General features: G+C 44.0%; 1 protein-coding gene across 1 annotated transcript in view; it reads right to left on the reverse strand.

Moving 5' to 3' along the window:
- Positions 1–12335, reverse strand: part of LOC137321262 (A-kinase anchor protein 2) — a 152106-nt gene extending 139771 nt beyond the window's left edge. The window contains exon 1 of the mRNA XM_067983608.1: positions 12008–12335. The gene's annotated coding sequence lies outside the window, so the exon portion shown is untranslated. The remainder of the gene's footprint in view (positions 1–12007) is intronic.
- Between the last annotated feature and the right edge of the window lie 547 nt (positions 12336–12882).

Below are 12882 nucleotides of genomic sequence, written 5' to 3' on the forward strand. Positions count from 1 at the left end.
TATAATGGGTGTATAACAGGTGTATAATGGGCGTATAATAGGTGCATAATGGGTGTATAATGGACATGTAATAGGTGTATCATAGATGTATAATAGGTGTATAACAGGCATATAATGGGCATATAATAGGCGTATAATGGGTGTAAAATGGGCGTATAATAGATGTATAAGGATGTATAATAGGCGTATAATGGATGTATAATGGGTATATAATAGGCGTATAATGGGCGTATAATGGGTGTATAATAGGTATATAATAGGCGTATAATGGGCGTATAATGGATGTATAATAGGCGTATAATGGGCGTATAATGGATGTATAATAGGCGTATAATGGGCGTATAATGGGTGTATAATAGGCGTATAATGGGCGTATAATGGGTGTATAATGGGCGTATAATGGGTGTATAATGGGTGTCTAATAGGCGTATAATGGGTGTATAATAGGTATATAATAGGCGTATAATAGGCGTATAATGGGTGTCTAATAGGCGTATAATAGATGTATAATGGGTGTCTAATAGGCGTATAATGGGCGTATAATAGGCGTATAATGGGCGTATAATAGGCGTATAATGGGCGTATAATAGGCGTATAATGGGTGTATAATTTGATATAGCCCGTTTTACATCATCACCCTACGTACCCAGGAACTAGGTTACTGCATTTTTCTTGCGATTCACATTTCAGTTTGAAACTACACTGAAGAAATCGCATTGAATCACACAGCACAGAAGGAGGCTATTCGGCCCATTGTGCCCATGCCGGCTCTTTGAAAGAGCTATCCAATTAGTCCCACTCCCATGCTCTTTCCCCATAGCCCTGGGAATTTTTCCTTTTTAAGTATTTATCCAATTCCCTTTTGAAAGTTACTATTGAATTTACTTCCACCACCCTTTCAGATGGTGCATTCCAGACAACTCGCTGCGTAAAAAAACTTCTCCTCATCACTCCCCTCTGGTTATTTTGCCAATTACCATAACTTTGTGTTCTCTGGTTACTGTCCCTCCTGCTAGTGGAAACAGTTTCTCCTTATTTACTCTATCAAACCCTTCAAAATTGTGAATACTTTGATTAAATCTCTCCTTAATCTTCTCTGCTCTAAGAACATTCCCAGCTTCTCCAGTCTCTCCACATAACTGAAATCCCTCATCCCTGAGATCATTTTAGTAAATCTCCTCTGCACCGTCTCCAAGGCTTTGACATCCTTCCTGAAGTGCGGTGCCCAGATTTGGACACAATACTCCAGCTGAGGCCTAACCAGTGATTTGCCAGAAGCAACCAAGCCTCAGGGACCCCCAGGTCAATGAGACAAAACTGACTTCAAATACCAAGTAAGGCATCACCCACAATAACTAAACACTAATTATGGATTTCCGCCTCCAGAGGGGTCCTTAGAGCAAGTTAAGATCTATTTACATGACCTGTGAGGGCGGCAAGTCAATACTAACACACAAATAAGGACAGAAAGCTGCTGTCTTTCTATAAATTTCCCGATGCTTCTATTTAAAGAAAGAAAAGAAGGACTTGCATTTATATAGCACTCTCACGACCTCAGATGTCCCAAAGCGCTTTACAGCCAGTGAAGTACTTTTGAAGTGTGGTCACCATTGTAATGTAAGGAAACGTGGCAGACAATTTGCACAGCAAGGTCGCACAAACAGCAATGTGATAATGACCAAATAACCAAAAAGATGGTGTTGAGGGACAAATATTGGCCAGGACACCGGGAAGAACTCCCCTGCTCTTCTTCGAAATAGTGCCATGGGATTTTTCACATCCACCTGAGAGGGCAGGCGGTGCCTTGGTTCAATGACTCATCCGAAAGACGGTACCTCTGACAGCGCAGCACTCCCTCAGTACTGCACTGGGAGTGTTGGGTTGATTTTCTGGAGTGGGACTTGAACCCACGATCTTCTGATTCCGAGGCAAGAGTGTTACCCACACTTAGCCGTGGCTGACATTTCTTAAATTGTAAAAACTACCAGCAAGAAATCAAATCAAATATGAATAAAATTATTGACTAATTTTCTCCTCAGCTTGAGCAGCGACTCATGGCTACATGGGTGTTGGCAGCCCTCTTGCACCTTGTCCAAAGGGGGCAGTCTTCGTATGTTGGCCCATAGTGCCAGCAGGATATTTGACTGTGGGGTCATCACAGTCAACCTTAATCCTGTTTTCCCCTGATGCACACACGCACGCACACACACACAAGTAGAGGGCACCTTAACATACTGTCCTCTTTCCTCACCTGGGACCTTGTGACCAATTGTAGAGGCTATCCTGGAGATAAGCACGCAAAATTGACTGAAGATGGAATCGACATGCTTCAGAGACACCATGCATTTGTCCACACAGGCATCAGAGTGGCTTTTCCCCCCCTTCTCCTTTGTCTATTATTTTTTATTCAATTGTGCTAAAGATTTCAATTCCTTCCTGGTTTACAGATTGCCCTCCATGTAAAATAAATAATAATTATTGACTTTGCAAATGAACTGTTTTCTGAATTGATGGATGCGTGAAATGATTTATTAATTGATCGCTACAAATACTCCTCTCAATTTGAGGATTAAAGCAACCCTAGAAATTTCCTCAGGCCTTCTCCCAATTGGCTGCCGTGACTTCAGCAGAAGATCAGCAGAAACACCAATCCTGGCCATAAATGGGGTTTTCCAAAGTTACATCGAACGTACAGCACAGAAACAGGCCATTCGGCCCAACGGGTCTATGCCGGTGTTTATGCTCCACACGAGTCTCCTCCCACCTTACGTCATCTCACCCTATCAGCATAACCTTCTATTCCTTTCTCCGACATGTACTTATCTAGCGTGCCCTTAGAGTTAAGAAGGCCGACCGAGGTAACATCTCCAAGAAAATTCCCAATGCATATCACTCAAGTAAAAGCCAAATAGTGGAAGGTGTAATTTACATAAACATTTTTTTTTACAGAAGGCTGGCCTTTACAGAGGCAAAGGAGGGAGGTGGGAGGGGGAGTGGTGAGTGACCCCTATCACTTATCACAGACTAGGAGTGACATGCATGTTTGAGAAGAGGCAATTAACAGAAACAATAATAAATGAGCTTGTGACAGTTGAACGTTCTTCTGTATTTATTGTTCTACTCCTATCTTGTATTACAGCATACATGAAACACAAACTCCTTCAGCTGTTCTGGGCTTTTTAATACCATTACTCTTGGTGTAGTTCCCTTCTCAATAAACCCTATTACATACAAAAGCTAAAGTATCATATTAAAATAGGAGAACCTACATTATTCACAGCTCATGCCGAATCACAATTACACGGCCCTTCTATTCATTCCTTCTTCTGCTACTGAAGTATGTTACAACATGATCTAAAGTAGAAGTGTCCTGAATTCAAGCTGGCTTCTACCGATCTCCTGCCATAACTTCAACTGGAGATCAGCGGAACAGCAGCAAACACTTGCATTTACATAGTGCCTTTAATGTGGTAAAATGTCACGGAAGCATAATCAGACATAGGAACAGGAGGAGGCCATTCAATCCCTCGAGCCTGTTCCACTATTCAATTAGATCATGGCTGATCTGTATCTTAACTCCCTCTCCCCGCCTTGGTTCCGTAACCCTTAATACCTTTGCCTAACAAAAATCTATCAATCTCAGTTTTGAAATTTTTAATTGTCCCTCAGCCTCAACAGCTTTTTGGGAGAGAGAGTTCCAGATTTCCACTACCCTGTGTGTGAAGAAGTGCTTCCTGACATCACCCCTCAATGACCCACTTCTAATTTTAAGGTTATGCCCCCTTGTTCTGGACTCTCCCACCAGAGGAAATAGTTTCTCTCTATCTACCCTATCAAATCCTTTAATCATCTTAAACACCTCAACTAGATCACCACTTAATCTTTTATATTCAAGGGAATACAAACCTAGTCGATGCAACCTGTCCTCATAATTTAAACCTTTTAGCCCCAGTATCATTCTGGTGAATCTGCACTGCACCCCCTCGAAGGCCAATATATCCTTCCTGAGATGACAAAAAATGGATGTTGAGCCAAAGAGGAAGATATTAGGAGGAGTGACTAAAATCTTGGTCAAAGAGGTGGTTTTTAAGGTGGGCCTTAAAGGAGAGCGAGGTGGGGAGGTTTAGGCAGGGAATTCAAGAACGTAGGGCCTAGACAGCTGAAGGCACAACCGCCAATAGTGAAGGGAGGAGAAATGCACAAGAGGGCAGATTTGGAGGAATGGAGAGTTCTTGGGGGTTGTAGGGCTGGAGAAGGTTACTGAGATACAGAGGGGCAAGGCCATGGAGGGGTTTAAACATGAGGATGAGAATCACTACGTTAAAGGTGCTATATAAATGCAAGTTATTGTTGTTAGCACACATAAATAATCGTCTGGTTAATTCTGATTCCAATGTTTTACATCGCCATATTTGCCTAGTTCTACATTTTGCATAGAAACTGTACATTTCATTACAGGGCAACTTGACAAAAAAATCAATTCTCATTAGAATCAGCTACCCATTTTCAGCCTGTAATTCTATATCCCGCAAGAGAGGCACAAGACTCATTTAAATACAGCTTTGCAAAAGGCCAGTAGCAGCCCTTTGTATGTGTGAACTGTTAGCAACAACAACTTGCATTTATATCACGTAGTGAAACGTCCCAAAGCACTTCATAGGAGCGTTATCAGAAATAATTTGACACTGAGCCACATAAGGAGATATTAGGACAGGTGACCAAAAGCTTGGTTAAAGAGGTAGGTTTTGAGGAGCATCTTAAAGGAGGAGAGAGGTAGAGAGGCGGAGAGGTTTAGGGAGGGAATTCCAGAGCTTAGGGCCTAGGCAGCTGACGGTACGGCCGCCAATGGTGGAGTGAAGTGAATTGGAGAAACACTTGTCGGGGGGAGGGAAGGTGCCTGGACGATCCAAAAAAAAAGGCCCTGAATTTCCTCAGTTAGTTGCACCATTATTGGACGCAAATAAATTGTTCTTCCGCAAGTAAAAGAAATGTTTTGTTTGAAATAACACCATGCAGTTATCTTGTGGTTTGTTACTTATAGTCCTGACAGTCTTTCAGGAAAGGGAGTACTCATTTAGTGTGGATTTCTACACCCATTTGATGGTTCATGGCAAAGTCCTTTTGAGCCAAGGAAGTCCGCTATGGAGTCACCTGGTAGGGTGGGTAGAAGAAGCTGAGGCTGAAGTGCTGCCGCTGTAGTCGATCAGTCATTGAAGACATCCGGCAGAATCTCTCCTTTGGTGCTCCTTGCAGCAGCGAGCGAGGACGTGGCCTGGTTTGCTTGGTCGATGAGCTGGACATTTGCAGAATGGAAGAACACCTTCCTACTCGCACACGTCAGTGACTGCTCGGTTGGCACCTTCTCTGTCATGTGCGTGCCATCGTGGCACCCTGGGGAATCCAGCTATCCTGCAGTCCCTGGCTCTGTGCCACTTCTACCTGGTTGGGGGGGTGTTAACGCCTAAGGGGAGGAAGTTGACTGCTCTGTGAAAGAGGGCATCTTGGTCACCTACACGATATGTGCTCTGACAGCTCCCTGGCTAAAGAGGCACAGATGCCCTGCGGTGCCATACGAGCTGAGGCCGCTGGCACTTTAGTTGCCACGGAGATAGCCGGCGGAGATGAAGCTGGCGGAGATGCCCCAATGTCCTCCGTGGAGGGCTGTTGGATGCTCAGCTCCTTGGGAGAGGTCCTCGCAGGACTGGTGCGGCCTGTACACGCGTTGGGGGGAGGGCCCTACCTGGGCTGCTGTCCTCAGCCATGTTGCCTGATTCACCTGGCTTAGACACGCTGCTACTGCAGCTCTTCCTCCATTACGATGGCATAGAGCGGGTATATCCATGGGGAAAAGCCATCCCTTGCTCGATGTCCACCTGAGTGTGGGTTTGGGGGTGGGGGAAGTAGGGGGAGGGTGGTGGGCCCCAACATTTTTTTGTCTGGGAATAGAGGAAATCACTATGGTGAAATGAAGTGCAGTTGTCAGTGATTAGAAATGTGAAGGAAGGGGTTAATAAAAGTTCCTCAGAAGCCTGTCATCAGTAAGTGAGGTTGGTGCTCTCTTCAGCTCACCAACTCCTCACTTACACTGGTCTGGAGTGATTGGGGGGGGGAGGCTGTTGGACCATTTTTTTGGGGGGTGTAACTTACACCAAGTGTGGGAGCAGCGTAAAGCCAGGAAATTTCCGTGTACTTGAACAGTGCAGCTATGCAAATAAGCCCTGCTGGGGTATGTTTTGCACCGCTAAAACAATCGAGGAAACTTGCATTTAGCGCAATGACGGCGTAAATGTGTCCAAGTGTGCTTTAAAGCAAATTTCCTTGATCTTTCTAGCGCAATAATGGCGTGAGTGCTGAAGATAGTGAGGAAATTCAGGGCCCATGGTTGCAGTTCTCTTTTAAAGTGAGGGTGAAGTATTGTTATGGTTTCAACGTATTTTACTCAGGATTCCTGGATAGCTCGTACCAGCAGTGCTGAGAGGAGCAGAGTCTACTTCATATATTTCATATAATGTGCACAGTTCTGGTCTCCATATTACAAAAAGGGTATAGAGGCACTGGAGAAGGTGCAAAAAAGGTTTACAAGGATGATACCAGAACTGAAAGGTTCTAACTATCAGGAAAGGCTGAAGAGAAAAGAGAAGGCTGAGGGGTGACCTAACAGAGGTCTTTAAAATTATGAAGCGGGTTTGATAGTGTGTATGTAGACAAGATGTTTCCGCTTGTGGGGCAGTCCAAAACTAGGGGCCATAAATATAAAGTAGTCACTAATAAATCCAGTGAGGAATTCAAGAGAAACTTCTTTACACAGAGAGTGACTAGAATGTGGAACTCGCTGCCGCATGGAGTGGTTGAGGCGAATAGTAAAGATGCATTAAAGGGGAAGCTAAGTAAGTACATGAGGGAGAAAGGAATAGGAGGATATGCTGATAGGGTGAGATGAAATAGGGTGGGAGGAGGGTTGTGTGGAGCATAAACACCGGCCAGTTGGGCCAAATGGCCTGTTTCTGTGCTGTAAAATTCTACGTAATTTCAATTTTAAGGGGTACTATCAAGTGTTCCGCAAGTAAAAGGTCCTGAAATTCATTCCTCTAGGTTCATAAATTGAAGTGCGTGAGATAACATGATCCATGATGTAATGCCATCGCAGATGATGCTACCCTTACAAAGCCAAAACATTCCAGTAGTTTGCAGTGCAAGTCAAAAATGCTGTACAGTTTTCATTGTGGACTATTCCTAGCTGTTTTGGTACTCAGCTGCCAGGAAACTCTCCAGAATAGTGACATCACCCCGTGCTTGCTGACCTACATTGGCTCCCGGTCCAGCAACGCCTCAAATTTAAAATTCTCATCCATGTGTTCAAATCCCTCCACGGCCTCACCCCTCCCTACCTGTGCAACCTCCTCCAGCCCTATAACCCTCCGACAACTCTGCACTCTCCCAATTCTGGCCTCCTTCACCCCACCATTGGTGGCCATGCCATTAGCTGTCTAGGCCCCAAGTTCTGGAATTCCCCCCCTAAACTTCTGTGCCTCTCTCTCTTCTCCTTAAAATCTACCTCTTTGACCAAGCTTTTGGTCACCTGTCCTAATATCTCCTTATGCAGCTCGATATCAAATTTTGTTTGATAACGCTCCTGTGAAACACCTTGGGATGTTTCACTATGTTGTTGTAAGTTGTTGTTGAAGGGGAATTATTCCCCATTCAGGGAGGATTCAGGCTCCAAGAATAGCCTGCTTTGCAAAACCGTCTCCACAACACCCAGATTGGAACTCTCTCTCCCAAAAAAGCTGTTGAAGCTTCTCAATACTGAGATTGACTGATTTTGTTACGCAAAGGGTATTAAGGGTTACGGAACCAAGGCGGGTAGATGGAGTTAAGATACAGATCATTCATGATCTAACTGAATGGCAGAACAGGCTCGAGAGGCTGAATGGCCTCCTCCTGTTCCTATGTTCCTATTCAAGTTATAGCAGAAATGATATCTGTTGCAGCATGAACTATCATGGCAATGTTTTCAGTCACTTTAACATTTTGAGAACTGTTAGAAAAAAATATTATCTCTTTGGTGCTTAGATGACATGTGATGTGATGACATCATTGAGCCAATGCTCCACTACTGATTGCAAAGCTACCAGTATCTGTCTCACTTTCGTAGGAAGAGGCGTCAACTTTAATAGACAAAGCTCTGATTTTAAGGTTTGTATCTCAGAGAGAGGATGTCCTGGAGGGGTCAAGGACAGAATCCATTTGTTTAGATTTAAGAAAAAATAGAGGTGCCATTACACCACTGTGTGTATTCTATAGGCTACCAACTAGTGGGAAGGATTTAGGGGAGCAAATTTGCAGGGAAGTCACAGAAAGGTGCAAGAACTATAGAGTAGTGATAATGGGGGACATCAACTATCCTAATATAGACTGGGATAGTAATAATGTAAAGGGCAAAGAGGGGGAGGAATTACTGAAGTGTGTTCAGGAGAACTTTCTTGATCAGTATGTTTCTGGCCCAACGAGGAAGGAGGCATTGCTGGATCTGGTTCTGGGGAATGAAGTGGGTCAAGTGGAGCAAGTGTCAGTGGGGGAACATTTAAGGAACAGTGATCATAGTAACATAAGGTTTAGAATAGCTATGGAAAAGGACAAGGAGCAATCTAGAGTAAAAATACTTAAGTGGAGGAGGGCCAATTTCAATGGATTGAGAATGGATCTGGCCCGGTAAACTGGAATCAAAGATTGGCAGGCAGAACTATAATCGAAATTAAAGAGGAGATAGTTCAGGTACAGTCTAGGTACATTCCCACGAGGGGGAAAGGTAGGGCACTAAAGCCAGAGCTCCCTGGATGACGAAAAAGATAGAGGGTAAGTTGAAGCAGAAAAAGGGGGTTTATGACAGATGTCAGGTTGATAATACAAGTGAGAACCAGACTGAATATAGAAAGTGCAGAGGAGAAGTGAAAAAGGAAATAAGAGGGGCAAAAAAAGAGTATGAGAATAGACTGATGGCTAACCATAAAAAGGAATTCAAAAGTCTTCTAGAGGCACATAAATAGACAACGGGTAGCAAGAGGAGGGGTGGGGCTGATTATGGACTAAAAAGGAGATCTACACATGGCTGAGGTACTAAATGAATACTTTGCATCTGTCTTTACCAAGGAAGAAGATGCTGCCAAAGTTACAGTAACAGAGGAGGTACTTGAGATACTGGATGGACTAAAAATTGACGAAGAAGAGGTATTAGAAAGGCTGGATGAACTTAAAGTAGATAAATCACCCGGTCCAGATGGGATGCATCCTGGGTTGCTGAGGGAAGTAAGGGGGAAATTGCGGAGGTACTGGCCATAATCTTCCAATCCTCCTCAGATATGGGGGTGGTGCCAGAGGACTGGAGAATTGCAAATATTACACCCTTGTTCAAAAAAGGGTGCAAGGATAAACCTGGCAACTACAGGCCAGTAAGTTTAACCTTGGTGGTGGGAAAACTTTTAGAAACGATAATCTTGGACAAAATTAATAGTCACTTGGACAAGTGTGGATTTGTTAAAGGCAAATCGTGTTTAACTAACTTGATTGAGTTTTTGATGAGGTAGCAGAGAGGGTTGATAAGGGCAATGCGGTTGATGTTGTGTATATGGACTTTCAAAAGGCTTTTGATAAGGTGCTACATAGTAGGCTTGTCAGCAAAATTGAAGCCCATGGAATAAAAGGGGCAGTGGCAGCATGGATACAAAATTGGCTAAGTGACAGGAAACAGGGTGAACAGATGTTTTTTGGACTGAAGGAAGGTATATAGTGGTGTTCCCCAGGGGTGGGTACTAGGACCACTTTTTTTTAATATATATTAATGACTTGAACTTGGGTGTACAAGGCACAATTTCAAAATTTGCAAATGACACAAAACTTGGAAGTGTAGTAAACAGTGAGGGGATAGAAATAGACTTCAAAAGGACATAGGCAGGCTGGTGGAATGGGCAGACACATCGCAGATGAAATTTAACACAGAGAAGTGTGAAGTGATACATTTTGGCAGGAAGAATGAGGAGAGGCAATATAAACTAAATGTTTACAATTCTAAAGGGGGTGCAGGAACAGAGAGATCTGGGGGTATGTGTGCACAAATCTTTGACGGTGTCAGGGCAGGTTGAGAAAGTAGTTCAAAAAGCATATGGGATCCTGGGCTTTATAAATAGAAGCATAGAGTACAAAAGCACGGAAGTTATGTTGAATCTTTAGAAAACACTGGTTGGGCCACAACTGGAGTATTGTGTCCAATTCTGGGCACTGCACTTTAGGAAGGATGTGAAGGCCTTAGAGAGGTTGCAGAAAAGATTTACTAGAATGGATCCAGAAATGAGGGATTTCAATTATGTGGATGGACTGGAGAAGCTGGGGTTGTTCTCCTTAGAGCAGAGAAGGTTGAAAGGAGATTTGATAGAAGTGTTCAAAATCATGAAGGGTTTAAATAAAGTAAATAAAGAGAAACTGTTCCCATTGGCGGAAGGGTCGAGAACCAGAGGACACAGATTTAAGGTGATTGGCAAAAGAACCAAAGGTGTCATGAGGAAATACTTTTTTACGCAGCGAGTAGTTATGATCTGGAATGCGCTGCCTGAAAGGGTGGTGGAAGCAGATTCAATTGTGGCTTTCAAAAAGGAATTGGATAAATACTTGAAGGGAAAAAATTTGCAGGGCTACGGGGAAAAAACAGGGGAATGGGACTAACTGGAGTGTTCTTACAAAGAGCCGGCATGGGCTTGATGGGCAGAATGGTCTCCTTCTGCACTGCAACCATTCTGTGATTCTATGTATATCAGCTCCAATAGTCCAACAAACTGTACATTTTCCCAACACACAAACTCAGCATCTTATTGCTGTCATTAAAACAGAAACTCACCAAATACATATTTAATGCACATATATATTGTTCTCCTTAGAGCAAAGATTATGGGGAGATTTAATAGAGGTGTTCAAAATTATGAAGGGTTTTGACAGAGTAAACAGGGAGAAACTGTTTCCACTGGCAGGAGGGTCAGTGACCAGAGGACACAGATTTAAGGTAATTGGCAAAAGAAACAGAGAGGAGATGGGGAGAATTTTTTTTACGCAGCGAGTTGCTATGATCTGGAATGCACTGCCTGAAAGGGTGGTGGAAGCAGGTTCAATAGTAACTTTCAAAAGGGAATTGGATAAATACTTGAAAAGGAAAAAAATTGCAGGGTTATGGGGAAAGAGCAGGGGAGTGGGACTAATTGGCTGGCTCTTTCAAAGAGCTGGCACAGGCACGAAGGGCCGAACGGCCTCTTTTTGTGCAATATGATTCTATGATATACACACACACACACACATATATATATATACATATCACAATTTTGCTGACGCTATCCTAATTCTCCTCTTTTATCCAAGGCTTCACACAATGAAACTCCCATCGGGAGCCCAGCATCACATTCGAGTGCAAACCGTTATACATCGCAGACACCGTCTCAAAGATGCACCGTCTAGATCAAACACAGTTCTTATGTAATCGCCCCACTCCCCTTCCCTTTATTTCACTTCAGTCGATCCAGACAATACCAAGATACCCTGCCCCACCTCACCATCTGATCAAAGGAGGAAACACCGGCGCAGGAGCCCAGCACTAGTTGTGTGTACGTTTACAGCTCTTCATGCTGTCCAGTGTTCCATCAGATGTCCACCTGGGAACATTTGGGATCACTGAATCATTGCTGCCCCTGCCCATCTCCGGCTTCTTGTCCTTGCACCCACCTCCGCTGGGGAGATACGTCAAATCTAAACGCCCGAGTCTGCTGCAGTAGCGCTCCACCAGAAACCTAATACCTAACTGCAGTGGGGGTGGGGGAGGAACGCTGCAGGCTGAATTTTACTTTAAATTTCGTTTTTAAGTAAAGCCCCATAGTATGCCCAGCCCTCCCTCCTTGGTCCTTCTTCCGAAGCAGTTAACCCTCCTTAAATGTTCTTTAAAGGCGCCCCTATCCCAGCCCCAGACACCTACCTCACTGGGTCCAGCAACAAGAAAGGCAACTTTAGTCCCAGATCCTGCGGTCCGGGGTACAGTAGAGGCGACCAGGAAACGATGCAATGAGCTCTTTGCAGTTAAGTTTGTTGATACCCGAGTAGGGTTTTTTTTTGCAGAGCTCCTGTTAGGATGAAACTGACTACTCCACTCTTCCTGCTTCCGATCCTTGTGTCCCTTTCGCCTCCTTTGAATAATGAATGAAACCCAGGCAACGTGTGTGTATGTGTGTGTGTGTGTGGTTTCCTTCTCTCTCCGATCTCTCAAGTAGCCTCCCAACGCAACGCAGGACTGATCGGAACCAGGAGGACTGGCTGACACATTCAGTGTCGTCAGCTCCAGTTTCTGCAGTTCATTCACTTAAAACACCCGTCCCTCTATTGTCTGTGCGGGGGACCAGTGAAAAGCATAGGTCCAATCAAAACTGGGAGCAATTTTAAAAACAGGTCATGCTGTAGGAATTTAAGTTAACCCCTTTCTCTTTTTTCTTAACCCTTTCCCCTTAGTGCATAAGGGGTTCGACCAATCCGACCAAAGCAAAAGGTTACATAAAATTACATTGAATTTACAGCACAGAAACAGGCCATTCGGCCCAACTGGTCTATGTTGGTGTTTATGCTCCACATGAGCCTCCTCCCACCTTACTTCATCTCATCCTATCAGCATATCCTTCTATTCCTTTCTCCCTTCCCCTTAAATGCATCTATGCTATTTGCCTCAACTACTCCTTGTGGTAGCAACTTCCACATTCTAACCACTCTCTGGGTAAAGAAGTTTCTCCTGAATTCCTTATTGGATTTATTAGTGACGATCTTATATTTATGACCTCTGGTTTTGGACCCCCCCCCCCAACA

Source organism: Heptranchias perlo, chromosome 4 (assembly GCF_035084215.1).
Source record: "Heptranchias perlo isolate sHepPer1 chromosome 4, sHepPer1.hap1, whole genome shotgun sequence".
NCBI lineage: Eukaryota > Metazoa > Chordata > Chondrichthyes > Hexanchiformes > Hexanchidae > Heptranchias > Heptranchias perlo.